At 45.8% G+C, this 13,371-nt stretch overlaps 5 non-coding genes and 7 pseudogenes across 5 annotated transcripts; all 12 read right to left on the bottom strand.

Moving 5' to 3' along the window:
- Positions 1-19: 19 nt before the first annotated feature.
- LOC136762483 (5S ribosomal RNA) lies at positions 20-138 on the bottom strand. Its single transcript, XR_010820681.1, has one exon. It is a non-coding gene; the product is annotated as a 5S ribosomal RNA (ribosomal RNA).
- A 225-nt stretch (positions 139-363) lies between these two features.
- LOC136761200 (uncharacterized) lies at positions 364-482 on the bottom strand (annotated as a pseudogene).
- Positions 483-692: 210 nt separating this feature from the next.
- On the bottom strand, positions 693-811 carry LOC136761364 (uncharacterized; annotated as a pseudogene).
- Positions 812-1,027: 216 nt separating this feature from the next.
- On the bottom strand, positions 1,028-1,146 carry LOC136762613 (5S ribosomal RNA). Its single transcript, XR_010820807.1, has one exon. It is a non-coding gene; the product is annotated as a 5S ribosomal RNA (ribosomal RNA).
- A 215-nt stretch (positions 1,147-1,361) lies between these two features.
- Positions 1,362-1,480, bottom strand: LOC136761682 (uncharacterized; annotated as a pseudogene).
- A 210-nt stretch (positions 1,481-1,690) lies between these two features.
- LOC136761362 (uncharacterized) lies at positions 1,691-1,809 on the bottom strand (annotated as a pseudogene).
- Positions 1,810-2,025: 216 nt separating this feature from the next.
- On the bottom strand, positions 2,026-2,144 carry LOC136762612 (5S ribosomal RNA). The gene has a single exon (XR_010820806.1). It is a non-coding gene; the product is annotated as a 5S ribosomal RNA (ribosomal RNA).
- A 215-nt stretch (positions 2,145-2,359) lies between these two features.
- LOC136761892 (uncharacterized) lies at positions 2,360-2,478 on the bottom strand (annotated as a pseudogene).
- A 210-nt stretch (positions 2,479-2,688) lies between these two features.
- LOC136760932 (uncharacterized) lies at positions 2,689-2,807 on the bottom strand (annotated as a pseudogene).
- A 225-nt stretch (positions 2,808-3,032) lies between these two features.
- On the bottom strand, positions 3,033-3,151 carry LOC136762630 (5S ribosomal RNA). The gene has a single exon (XR_010820824.1). It is a non-coding gene; the product is annotated as a 5S ribosomal RNA (ribosomal RNA).
- A 554-nt stretch (positions 3,152-3,705) lies between these two features.
- On the bottom strand, positions 3,706-3,824 carry LOC136762177 (uncharacterized; annotated as a pseudogene).
- A 219-nt stretch (positions 3,825-4,043) lies between these two features.
- On the bottom strand, positions 4,044-4,162 carry LOC136762439 (5S ribosomal RNA). The gene has a single exon (XR_010820638.1). It is a non-coding gene; the product is annotated as a 5S ribosomal RNA (ribosomal RNA).
- Positions 4,163-13,371: the final 9,209 nt, after the last annotated feature.

Below are 13,371 nucleotides of genomic sequence, written 5' to 3'. Positions count from 1 at the left end.
TTACCCAGGAGACATAAAAAGCTTGCAGCACCTGGTATTTCTAGGAGGTCTCCCATCCAAGTACTGACCAGACCCTGCCCCGTTTAGCTTCCGAGATCTGACGAGATCGGGCGCATTCAGGACGGTGTGGCCGCAAGCCGAGAGGCCTGGCTACATGATGTCTCTTAATGGCTGGCGGGTATTGACGGAACTTCCAGCAAAAAAAAAAAAAAAAAAAAAAGAAAAAGAAAAATGGAGGGAAAAATATCAGTGCAGTAATGGGTTTTGAAAGTAGCCGGGTACGTGTACAATACTTCAATTATATCTCCTCCAGACAGATAGAGAGTATTAAGAGCTACGATAAAGTTACCCAGGAGACGTAAAAGCTTGCAGCACCAGGTATTTCCAGGAGGTCTCACATTCATGTACTGACCAGGTCCTGCCCCGTTTAGCTTCCGAGATCTGACGAGATCGGGCGCGTTCAGGATGGTGTGGCCGCAAGCCGAGATGCCTGGCTGCATGATGTCTCTTAAAGGCTGGCGGGTATTGACGGAACTGCCAGCAAAAAAAAAAAAAAAAAATAGAGGGAAATATACCAGTGCAGCACAGGGTGTTGAAAGTAGCCGGGTACGTGTACAATTCTTCAATTATATCTCCTGGAGAAAGAAAGAGAGTATTAAGAGCTACGATGAAGTTACCCAGGAGACGTAAAAAGCTTGCAGCACCTGGTATTTCCAGGAGGTCACACATCCAAGTACTGACCAGGCCCTGCCCCGTTTAGCTTCCGAAATCTGATATGATCGGGCGCGTTCAGGACGGTGTGACTACAAGCCAAGAGGCCTGGCTGCATGATGTCTCTTAAAGGCTGGCGGATATTGACGGAACTTCCAGCAAAAAAATAAAATAAAAAGAAAAATGGAGGGAAAAATATCAGTGCAGCAAAGGGTGTTGAAAGTAGCCTAGTACGTGTACAATTCTTCAATTATATCTCCTGGAGACAGAAAGAGAGTATTAAGAGCTACGATGAAGTTACCCAGGAGACGTAAAAGGCTTGCAGCACCTGGTATTTCTAGGAGGTCTCCCATCCAAGTACTGACCAGGCCCTGCCCCGTTTAGCTTGCGAGATCTGACGAGATCGGGCGCATTCAGGACGGTGTGGCCGCAAGCCGAGAGGCCTGGCTGCATGATGTCTCTTAAAGGTTGGCGGGTATTGACGGAACTTCCAGCAAAAAAAAAAAAAAAAAAGAAAAATGGATGGAAAAATATCAGTGCAGCAAAGGGTGTTGACAGTAGCTGGGTACGTGTACAATACTTCAATTATAACTCCTCCAGACAGATAGAGAGTATTAAGAGCTACGATAAAGTTACCCAGGAGACGTAAAAGCTTGCAGCACGAGGTATTTCCAGGAGGTCTCACATTCATGTACTGACCAGGTCCTGCCCCGTTTAGCTTCCGAGATCTGACGAGATCGGGCGCGTTCAGGATGGTGTGGCCGCAAGCCGAGATGCCTGGCTGCATGATGTCTCTTAAAGGCTGGCGGGTATTGACGGAACTTCCAGCAAAAAAAAAAAAGAAAAATAGAGGGAAATATACCAGTGCAGCACAGGGTGTTGAAAGTAGCCGGGTACGTGTACAATTCTTCAATTATATCTCCTGGAGAAAGAAAGAGAGTATTAAGAGCTACGATGAAGTTACCCAGGAGACGTAAAAAGCTTGCAGCACCTGGTATTTCCAGGAGGTCACACATCCAAGTACTGACCAGGCCCTGCCCCGTTTAGCTTCCGAAATCTGATATGATCGGGCGCGTTCAGGACGGTGTGACTACAAGCGAAGAGGCCTGGCTGCATGATGTCTCTTAAAGGCTGGCGGATATTGACGGAACTTCCAGGAAAAAAATAAAATAAAAAGAAAAATGGAGGGAAAAATATCAGTGCAGCAAAGGGTGTTGAAAGTAGCCTAGTATGTGTACAATTCTTCAATTATATCTCCTGGAGACAGAAAGAGAGTATTAAGAGCTACGATGAAGTTACCCAGGAGACGTAAAAGGCTTGCAGCACCTGGTATTTCTAGGAGGTCTCCCATCCAAGTACTGACCAGGCCCTGCCCCGTTTAGCTTGCGAGATCTGACGAGATCGGGCGCATTCAGGACGGTGTGGCCGCAAGCCGAAAGGCCTGGCTGCATGATGTCTCTTAAAGGTTGGCGGGTATTGACGGAACTTCCAGCAAAAAAAAAAAAAAAAAAGAAAAATGGATGGAAAAATATCAGTGCAGCAAAGGGTGTTGACAGTAGCTGGGTACGTGTACAATACTTCATATATATCTCCTCCAGACAGATAGAGAGTATTAAGAGCTACGATAAAGTTACCCAGGAGACGTAAAAGCTTGCAGCACCAGGTATTTCCAGGAGGTCTCACATTCATGTACCGACCAGGTCCTGCCCCGTTTAGCTTCCAAGATCTGACGAGATCGGGCGAGTTCAGGATGGTGTGGCCGCAAGCCGAGATGCCTGGCTGCATGATGTCTCTTAAAGGCTGGCGGGTATTGACGGAACTGCCAGCAAAAAAAAAAAAGAAAAATAGAGGGAAATATACCAGTGCAGCAAAGGGTGTTGAAAGTAGCCGGGTACGTGTACAATTCTTCAATTATATCTCCTCCAGACAGAAAGAGAGTATTAAGAGCTACGATGAAGTTACCCAGGAGACGTAAAAAGCTTGAAGCACCTGGTATTTCTAGGAGGTCTCCCATCCAAGTACTGACCAGGCCCTGCCCCGTTTAGCTTCTGAGATCTGACGAGATCGGGCGCATTCAGGACGGTGTGGCCACAAGCCGAAAGGCCTGGCTGCATGACGTCTCTTAAAGGTTGGCGGGTATTGACGGAACTTCCAGCAAAAAAATAAAAGAAAAAAAGAAAAAAGAAAAATGGATGGAAAAATATCAGTGCAGCAAATGGTGTTGACAGTAGCTGGGTACGTGTACAATACTTCAATTATATCTCCTCCAGACAGATAGAGAGTATTAAGAGCTACGATGAAGTTACCCAGGAGACGTAAAAAGCTTGAAGCACCTGGTTTTTCTAGGAGGTCTCCCATCCAAGTACTGACCAGGCCCTGCCCCGTTTAGCTTCCGAGATCTGACGAGATCGGGCGCATTCAGGACGGTGTGGCCACAAGCCGAAAGGCCTGGCTGCATGATGTCTCTTAAAGGTTGGCGGGTATTGACGGAACTTCCAGCAAAAAAAAAAAAAAAAAAAAATAGAAAAATGGAGGGAAAAATATCAGTGCAGGAAAGGGTGTTGAAAGTAGCCGGGTACGTGTACAATTCTTCAATTATATCTCCTGCAGACTGAAAGAGAGTATTAAGAGCTACGATAAAGTTACCCAGGAGACGTAAAAGTTTGCAGCACCTGGTATTTCCAGGAGGTCTCACATTCAAGTACTGACCAGGTCCTGCCCCGTTTAGCTTCCGAGATCTGACGATATCATGCGCATTCAGGACGGTGTGGCCGAAAGCCGAGAGGCACGGCTGCATGATGTCTCTTTAAGGCTGGCGGGTATTGACGGAACTTACAGCAAAAAAAAAAAGAAAAAAGAAAAATGGAGGGAAAAATATCAGTGCAGCAAAGGGTGTTGACAGTAGCTGGATACGTGTACAATACTTCAATTATATCTCCTCCAGACAGAGAGAGAGTATTAAGAGCTACGATAAAGTTACCCAGGAGACGTAAAAGCTTGCAGCACTAGGTATTTCCAGGAGGTATCACTTTCATGTACTGACCAGGTCCTGCCCCGTTTAGCTTCCGAGATCTGACGAGATCGGGCGCGTTCAGGATGGTGTGGCCGAAAGCCGAGATGCCTGGCTGCATGATGTCTCTTAAAGGCTGGCGGGTATTGACGGAATTTCCAGCAAAAAAAAAAAAAAAAAAATAGAAAAATGGAGGTAAAAATATCAGTGCAGGAAAGGGTGTTGAAAGTAGCCGGGTACGTGTACAATTCTTCAATTATATCTCCTGGAGACAGAAAGAGAGTATTAAGAGCTACGATGAAGTTACCCAGGAGACGTAAAAAGCTTGCAGCACCTGGTATTTCTAGGAGGTCTCCCATCCAAGTACTGACCAGGCCCTGCCCCGTTTGGCTTCCGAGATCTGACGAGATCGGGCGCGTTCAGGACGGTGTGGCCGCAAGCCAAGATGCCTGGCGGCATGATGTCTCTTAAAGGTTGGCGGGTATTGACGGAACTTCCAGCAAAAAAAAAAAAAAAAAAGAAAAATGGATGGAAAAATATCAGTGCAGCAAATGGTGTTGACAGTAGCTGGGTACGTGTACAATACTTCAATTATATCTCCTCCAGACAGAAAGAGAGTATTAAGAGCTACGATGAACTCACCTAAAGGATTATTAGGAACACCATACTAATACTGTGTTTGACCCCCTTTCGCCTTCAGAACTGCTTTAATTCTACGTGGCATTGCTTCAACAAGGTGCTGAAAGCATTCTTTAGAAATGTTGGCCCATATTGATAGGATAGCATCTTGCAGTTGATGGAGATTTGTGGAATGCACATCCAGGGCACGAAGCTCCCGTTCCACCACATCCCAAAGATGCTCCATTGTGTTGAGATCTGGTGACTGTGGGGGCCAGTTTAGTACAGTGAACTCATTGTCATGTTCAAGAAACCAATTTGAAATGATTCGACCTTTGTGACATGGTGCATTATCCTGCTGGAAGTAGCCATCAGAGGATGGGTACATGGTGGTCAAAAAGGGATGGACATGGTCAGAAACAATGCTCAGGTAGGCCGTAGCATTTAAACGATGCCCAATTGGTACTAAGGGGCCTAAAGTGTGCCAAGAAGACATCCCCCACACCATTACACCACCACCACCAGCCTGCACAGTGGTAACAAGACATGATGGATCCATGTTCTCATTCTGTTTACGCCAAATTCTGACTCTACCATCTGAATGTCTCACCTCTTTTTCCTATTTGTAGTGGAGATGAGTGGTACCCGGTGGGGTCTTCTGCTGTTGTAGCCCATCCGCCTCAAGGTTGTACGTGTTGTGGCTTCACAAATGCTTTGCTGCATACCTCGTTTGTAACTAGTGGTTATTTCAGTCAAAGTTGCTCTTCTATCAGCTTGAATCAGTCGGCCCATTCTCCTCTGACCTCTTGCATCAACAAGGCATTTTCGCCCACAGGACTGCCGCATACTGGATGTTTTTCCCTTTTCACACCATTCTTTGTAAACCCTAGAAATGGTTGTGCGTGAAAATCCCAGTAACTGAGCAGATTGTGAAATACTCAGACCGGCCCGTCTGGCACCAACAACCATGCCACGCTCAAAATTGCTTAAATCACCTTTCATTCCCATTCAGACATTCAGTTTGGAGTTCAGGAGATTGTCTTGACCAGGACCACACCCCTAAATGCATTGAAGCAACTGCCATGTGATTGGTTGATTAGATAATTGCATTAATGAGAAATTGAACAGGTGTTCCTAATAATCCTTTAGGTGAGTGTATATGTATGTACGTGTATGTATGTCCAATTGCTTTGACAATACAAATGAAATGAATTGAGAGAGAGAGAGAGAGAGAGAGAGAGAGAGAGAGAGGAATATGAGCTCCTAAAAAACATTTGTTTTTATACATAAGCGGATTTAATTTGTGATTTACAAATGAATATATAGCACTATAAACATACACAGAAGACATGGAATAGAAATTCAGAAGAAAAAGTATTCAAAAATAATAATTTTAAGAGAAACACAAAAAGAAGAAAGCAGAGAGACAGTTCAGGAAGAAAAGTCAGAAAAGAAAAGCTGAAGACAAGAATTGGAGGTAAGAGACAAATAATTAAACAAAAAAATATGTATTAATAAAATAAATAAGCATTCTCAGTAGTTGACTCAGCCAATGAAAATGCAGAGCTCCGATTTGAATAGAGTGACAGTAGGAGAGAGCCCAACTGCCACTGAGACTGATAGAAATCTATCGAACAGCAGTCTGACTGCAGAGCTGCCTTTTGAAATCCGATACCCTGAAGACATTCGCTCTGCACAGCCTAAGAAGGACTACAAACAAGCTGTGATGAGAGCATCTCCTGAGACCCTCATCCTAGACTACACCGGTAAAGGAGAAAACAGGGTCAAGAACAATCTACTGTTCTACACCGCCTTTCACAAAACCCTGTGCCAGACATACCCCAATAACAACAAGAGGGGCATTAGCAGAGGCAGGCAGATCTCAGTGCTGGTAGAGAAAGACACAGACAGTGTGATGCTCACTTTTAATGTATACCACAACGGGACCATCATGGTGCAGGGCAGCGAGAGCAGCCTGGACCAATTAGCTCTCGGCTTCCACACCTCAAAGCAGCAGACTGAGGTAGAGAAACAAGAGCCAGAGCCGGCCACCCTGCAGTCTGCCCCCAGCCACACGGAGCCAGACAGTGCCCCATCTCCCACAGACTGCCCCCCTGTCTCCCCAAAACTCTCCAGCAACATTAAAACACTAAAGGAATGCCTATCAGTGCTGGAGCTGGAGTTTGCGGAGTTCAGGGAGCAGACCTTGAGCACCCTGGCCCAGACCTCCTTGTGTGATCAGCTCCGGGATGAGATGCACAGACTAAAGATGCAGCACAAGGCTGAGATCCATGAGCTGAGAGCAGCAGTGAGAGACCTGGAGGAGCAGAGCCAAACCCTGAGGACGGAGCTGCGCAGAGCGAGGGAGGAGCTGACCTGGACACCCCAGCACAGCTAGCTGAGGAGCCTGTAGAGCCAGCTGGAGGAGCTAAGAGAGGAGCTACACATCACTGGAGCACAGAGACTGCACTGCACTGACCCCACAACACCTCCAACCCCTGACGCACCCACTGATCCACCCACACTCCCCACCACTCCTGACACACCCACTATCACCAGACCTGCCACTAATACACAACCCCCTGAAACGCCACTCCCCCAAAACACACCCGCTGCCCCCACCACTCCCGACGCAAACCCGGAGTGGCAGGTCAACGCAGAGGTGGTCATTCTGAGCGAATCCAATGGGAAGTTCCTGGTTGAGAGGCGCCTCTTCCCTGGGCGAAAAGTGAAAAAGCTTTGGTGCTCCACAGCACAGAGAGCCCTGGAGCTGCTCTCCAAGAGGAGGCTTTGCCAAGTCAAACACATCTTCATCCACACTGGCACTAACGACCTGAGTGCCCGCAGGGGCGATGTGGCCTCAGCCCTGAGACAGGTAGCAACGAAAGCCACAGAGGAATTCCCAACTGCCAAAATTTCCATCTCCACACTGCTGCCCCGCACAGACGTGCCCCTGCACATCATCCAGGCCATCAACGCAGAAGTGTCCCGAAGATGTGCCCTCCTCCCCAACGTCCACCTGGCACACCACTGAGACATCCAGCCACATCACCTGTATGACCACGTCCACCTCAACAAGACGGGTGTGAGGATCATCTCAAAGGTCCTCAAGGACACAACCCTGGGCCGAAACCCCACACACCCCCACCTCGAGACCAGGAGCAAACCCCCCAGCCCCCGGCCACATCCCCAGCCACCGGCTCCACCCCAGCCCCAGCCCCTGAGACCCCGCGGCCCCATTCCCCACCCCCCCATCCCCAGAGGGCCCGTCCAGCACAGCAGAGCGGACAGCCGGGGACCAGCACAGCCACACAGCCACGCAGCAGCGGCTTCCAGAGCCTGGAGGCCCGATGCTGCCCAGCTGGCCCAGATAAGGCAACTCCTCAGTGTCATCTGTTCCACACTGCTGAGTTAACTGAGCCTCAACACACATATATATGGTTGTGGAGATGGAGAGTAAGAAAAAATGTGATTTAATTATTCTGATATTTTGATGCAAACATAAAATCTTTGAGTGATTATTATGTATATCCATATATAATTATTAATAATAATATAATATCAGTTGTAGACCACAAATTAAACTTTCTTATGTAGAAGAGACAAGTATAATAAAATATATTAACATGTCCTTTAAAATAAGCAGTTGGAATATGCAGGGTTTACGCTCCTCAACTTTTGGAATGAAGAGCACAGGCCCTGAACTGATCAACACTGTAAATAGTTCAGATGTTTTCATTCTTGTAGAGACTTGGTGCTGTGCAGATATGTCTATACACTGGATGGATACAATGGATACAGGGAGCTGATTGTGCCCTCCTATAAAAAACCCAAAGTCAGGTGTGGCAGGGCCTCGTGGGGGATTATCGTGTGGTACAGGGAGGAGCTCCGAGCAGCCCTATGCCCAGTACAGAGAGGAGACACACACCTGTGGATGAAAATCAGAAAAGACACCCTACAAAATAACACAGATATATACCTATGTGCAATTTATATGCCACCCGCAGACTCCCCCTACTATAATGAGGAAGGCTTTCATGAGCTTCAAAACGAAATCTGCCACTTCCAGACCCTGGGCTCTGTACTGCTGTGTGGCGATCTCAATGCCAGGACTGGCAGAGAGATGGACTACATCAATACAGAGGGGAACACACACCTGTTCGGAGACTCCCCGCTGTGCCACACACACACCTCCACACTGACACAGCCACGACAGCGTGGTAAACAAGAGCAGGAAGCAGGTAGTGCGCCTATGTAAAAGCCTGGGTCTATATATCATCAATGGCAGGACCAGGGGGTACTCTCTGGGGAGATTCACATACTGCTCGGCTCTGGGCAGCAGTGTGGTGGACTACGCCATAACTGACCTGGACCCACAAGCCAACAATGCGTTTATAGTCAGACAACAATCTCCACTATCAGACCACAGCCAAATAACACTTTACCTAAAAAGATCAGCGCAGCCACAAGTCAGAGCCAAACTTCCCACAAAACTGGTCTCCCTGCCACCCAGTTAGAGATGGTCAGAGCCCAGCACAGAGAACTACACAAGAGCCCTGAATAGTGATGAGATTGAAAACATGTTAGACAGATATCAATCCTCACACTATCAAATAAACCAAAACGGAATAAACTCAGCCACCAAAACACTGAATGAAATATTTGAGAGACTGGCTTTAAAATCAAACATTAAAACAATTAAAAACCAAAATATGAAATCGTCTAAAAGAAAAAAAGAACAGTGGTGTGACCAGGAGTGTGAAACTTCTAGGAAACACCTGAGACATCTCTCCAACACTAAACACAGAGAGCCCGACAACCAGGAGGCTCGCCTCAGCTACTGCCAGGCCCTGCGGCACTACAAGCAACTCCTCAGTAAGAAAAAAGACCACTATATGGGCAGAATAAATACCCCAAAAACAAAAAATGAAATACCAATTCAAAATGGAGAAATCTGGAAAACACACTTTGAAAAACTTTACCAAAATGTTGAAAACAATCCAAAGCCAGAACAGGTTAAAATATTAAAAAACCTAAATAAATTGGAAGAAATCATTAAGAATAACCAAAATCCCTTAGATAACCCATTTACAATATAGGAACTAAAACATCAACTCAAAATCCTCAAACCCAGGAAAGCCAGCGGCCCCGACAGCATCAGCCCTGAGATGCTGAAGCACAGCAGCCCGCAGCTGCAGGAGGCTCTGCTCAAACTCTTTAACCTGGTGCTGAGAGCCGGGTGTTTCCCTGAGGTCGGGAATCAAGGATTGATCACCCCGATTTTTAAAAGTGGAGACAAATTAGACCCCAATAACTACTGGGGCAGCTGTGTGAGCAGTAACCTGGGGAAGGTGTTCTGCAGTATCATCAACGCCCAGATACTGGCCTTCCTTACCAAGCACAGTGTCCTGAATAAGAGTCAGATTGGCTTCCTACCAAAACACCGCACAACCGATCATATTTACACTCTACACACCCTCATAAATAAATATACCCAAAACAATAAAGGAAAAATATTTGCCTGTTTTGTAGACTTTAGAAAGGCATTTGACTCAATCTGGCACAAGGGATTATTTTATAAACTTCTACAGAGTGGTGTAGGGGGTAAAGTTTATGACATCATTAAATCAATGTATTCTGAAAACAAATGCGGAGTTCAAATTGGCAACTCAAGAACAGAGTTCTTCACTCAGGGGCGGGGAGTGAGACAGGGCTGCAGTCTGAGTCCAACACTGTTCAACATCTACATCATCGAGTTGGCCACAGTGTTGGAGCAGTCTGACGCCCGCAGCCTAACTCTCCATGACACAGAGATCAAGTTCCTGCTCTATGCAGACGACCTGGTGCTGCTGTCGCCCACAGAGCAGGGGCTTCAGCAGAACCTGGCGCTGCTAGAGCAGTACTGTCAGAAATGGGCCCTGGCAGTCAATCTGGACAAGACCAGAGTTATGGTTTTCCAGAAAAAAGCCCCATCTCAGGGAAACAGGTACCGCTTCACTCTGGGCAGCACTGGATTAGAGCACTGCACCAGATACAACTACCTTGGCCTGACCATCAGTGCGTCAGGGAGCTTCAGCCTGGCTATAAACGCATTAAAAGACAAGGCACGCCGGGCATTTTATGCCATAAAGACACAATTTGGGAAAACAACAATACCAATAACTATTTGGATTAAAATATTAAACTCCATCATCCAACCAATCCTGCTATATGGGAGCGAAGTGTGGGGTCCCCTCATGAACCTCAATAACAACAATTGGGACAAAAGCCCCATGGAAATATTCCACCTAGAATTTAATAAAAACATCTTACACGTACACAGAAACGCCCCCACGGCTCTGAGGCTCACAGAGCCCGAACACACAATGACCAAAACAACAACAATTGGGAAAATTGACATGTACCTGAAAAGCAAATACACAAAAGATTAGAGACACGAATTAGAATTACAAAACAAATTGGAATGCTACCGGGCCCTGAATAGAAACATTACATTGGCTGAATACTTAAAAATCCAAAATATAAAAGAGAGACAAAATCTAACTAAATACAGGCTCAGTGACCACAGCCTCGCCATTGAAAAAGGCCGCTACAGAAAATTCTGGGTTGCCAGAGAAGAGCGGCTGTGCAGCCAGTGTGACCTAGGGGAGGTCGAAACACAGGCGCATTTCCTGCTGTCCTGCCCTAAATACACAAAAATCAGGGAGACATACTTTAAAATATTAAAAATGCATATCCCTGAGTTCAGCATGATCCCCGATTGCTGCAAACTCCCCGTCCTGCTGGGAGAGGAGGAGCGCACTGCCTTCTTAGCAGCGCAATATGTATCCACCTGCCACAGCCTGCGAGACATTGTGTAGACACCAGCCTGTGGCACTCCATTTGCAAAACAAAATAAAAACAGTGATTTTTCTGATGTCATGACACAAATTTTGATACAAACAACAAATATGGTTTATATCCTACTTAATTTTATTTCAATGTGTACTATATTTGTTCCACTGAATCTTGTATTGCAATGTTTTGTCTTGATTGATAGAACATTTGTATCTGCTTTGGCAATATTGTGATAGATCATGCCAATAAAGAACCTTTGAATTGAATTGAAATGAATTGACAGACAGACAGACACACGCACACACACACACACACACACACACACACACACACACACAGAGCCAGCCAGCCAGACAGCCAGCCAGCTCAGCCATGACATCACGAGCCTCTCTCAGCTGACTGCTATGACATCACAGAGCACGTACATTCCATTGCTTGCCGTCTGTCAACCACTCAGTCACTGCCAGCCAGACTGGCTGGCTGGCTGGATGGGGGGGCTGCTTGCTGCTGCTGCGTATCTTAGCAAGCTAATTTGCCTGAACGGCCTTCCTACTCCTATGCCCAAATGCCCACCTAAGCCTCGTTTGTAATGCATGTCATTGTATTTCAAAAAGGAATCTGGAAATAGTAAACCTATTTTCTTTATTTGAATGTATTAAAGATCACATTTTATTACATTTTCTTTTTCTGTACTTCATTACATTATATTGAGATTCATAATTCTATTATTTATTTTCCGTATGTATGTATGTATGTATTATTGTATGGAAGGAAAGTTAGAAATGATTTTCTCAAACCTGTTTTTCTCTCTTGTATACTTAAGAAAGATAAGGTCAAGCTAGAAGGTCAGGAGGCCATAAGGTAGTTTGATTTCTGTTTGTTATTTACGATGAGAACCTTGGAGACAATGTCAAACGGTATGACCTACGTGCCTGTTCCTTAAAACCATGTGTAGATCTATGAACTCTGTTCTATAATGAAATATGTTCTGCTTAGTTAGCCTTTAAGATAACATAGTAATGATTTTCTAGCATGTATGTATGTATGTATGTATGTCCAATTGCTTTGACAATGAATTGAATTGAGAGGGAGAGAGAGAGAGAGAGAGAGAGAGAGAGACAGACAGACTGACAAACACAAACAGACACACACACACACACACACACACACACACACACACACAGACACACACACAGCCAGCCAGCCAGCTCAGCGATGACATCACAAGCCTCTCTCAGCTGACTGCTATGACATCACAGAGCATGAACATTCCGTTGCTTGCCGTCTGTCAACCACTCAGTCACTGCCAGCCAGACTGGCTGGCTGGCTGGATGGGGGGGCTGCTTGCTGCTGCTGTGTACCTTAGCAAGCTTATTTGCTTGACCGGCCTTCCTACTCCTCTGCCCACATGCCCACCTATGCCCGATCTGCTGTTCACCTGGATCACAGCTCCGCCCCAACAAGGCAGATCCTCCCAAAAATGGTACAAACTGATCCACGTTCCCCTCCACAGAAAGCTTTAGCCCAAAATAAGGGACACATTCTGCCCAATATGTCAGCGCCAACCACAGCCTGAGGGACACAGTGACACACGAGCACCGGCTGTAAATATAATGTAAATACTCGTTTGTAATGCATGTCATTGTATTTCAAAAAAGGAATCTGGAAATGGTATACCTATTTTCTTTATTTGTATGTATTAAAGATCACATTTTATTACATTTTCTTTTTCTGTACTTCATTACATCTTATTGTGATTCATAATTCTATTATTTATTTTCCGTGTATATGTATGTATGTATGTAATGTGACAAACCAAGGGGCAGGGTCATACATGGCAGATATGTCAGGCCAGGTCTGCTGCAAGGTGTGTACTCTAGGGTAGAATACCGACCCTAGGCAACTACACTCCCCAGAAACCCTCAGGCAGCCATTCTAGCACCTAATGTGGTCACTTGGTGTTACTTCCTCAATTATTCACCAGGTATATAAGGCGGGCCTGAGAGAGAGAGAAGTGAGAGACAATAGGGTGAGTTATCTGGAAAACAGAGGTAGCTCATAAGGAGAAAGCCAAGACTTATTTATTCCAGACTTTGTTTAAAATAGAATGATTATGTAAGATTAGTTACAACTCCAGTGTGAGTTAGGTTTTGTTTTCAGATTTGTTTTGTTTGAAGTAAACATACAGGCACAGC

The sequence above is a fragment of the Amia ocellicauda genome, chromosome 10 (assembly GCF_036373705.1).
Source record: "Amia ocellicauda isolate fAmiCal2 chromosome 10, fAmiCal2.hap1, whole genome shotgun sequence".
Lineage (NCBI taxonomy): Eukaryota > Metazoa > Chordata > Actinopteri > Amiiformes > Amiidae > Amia > Amia ocellicauda.
The sequence above is the reverse complement of the archived record's forward strand: the minus strand, read 5'-3'. Positions and strand labels throughout refer to the sequence as shown.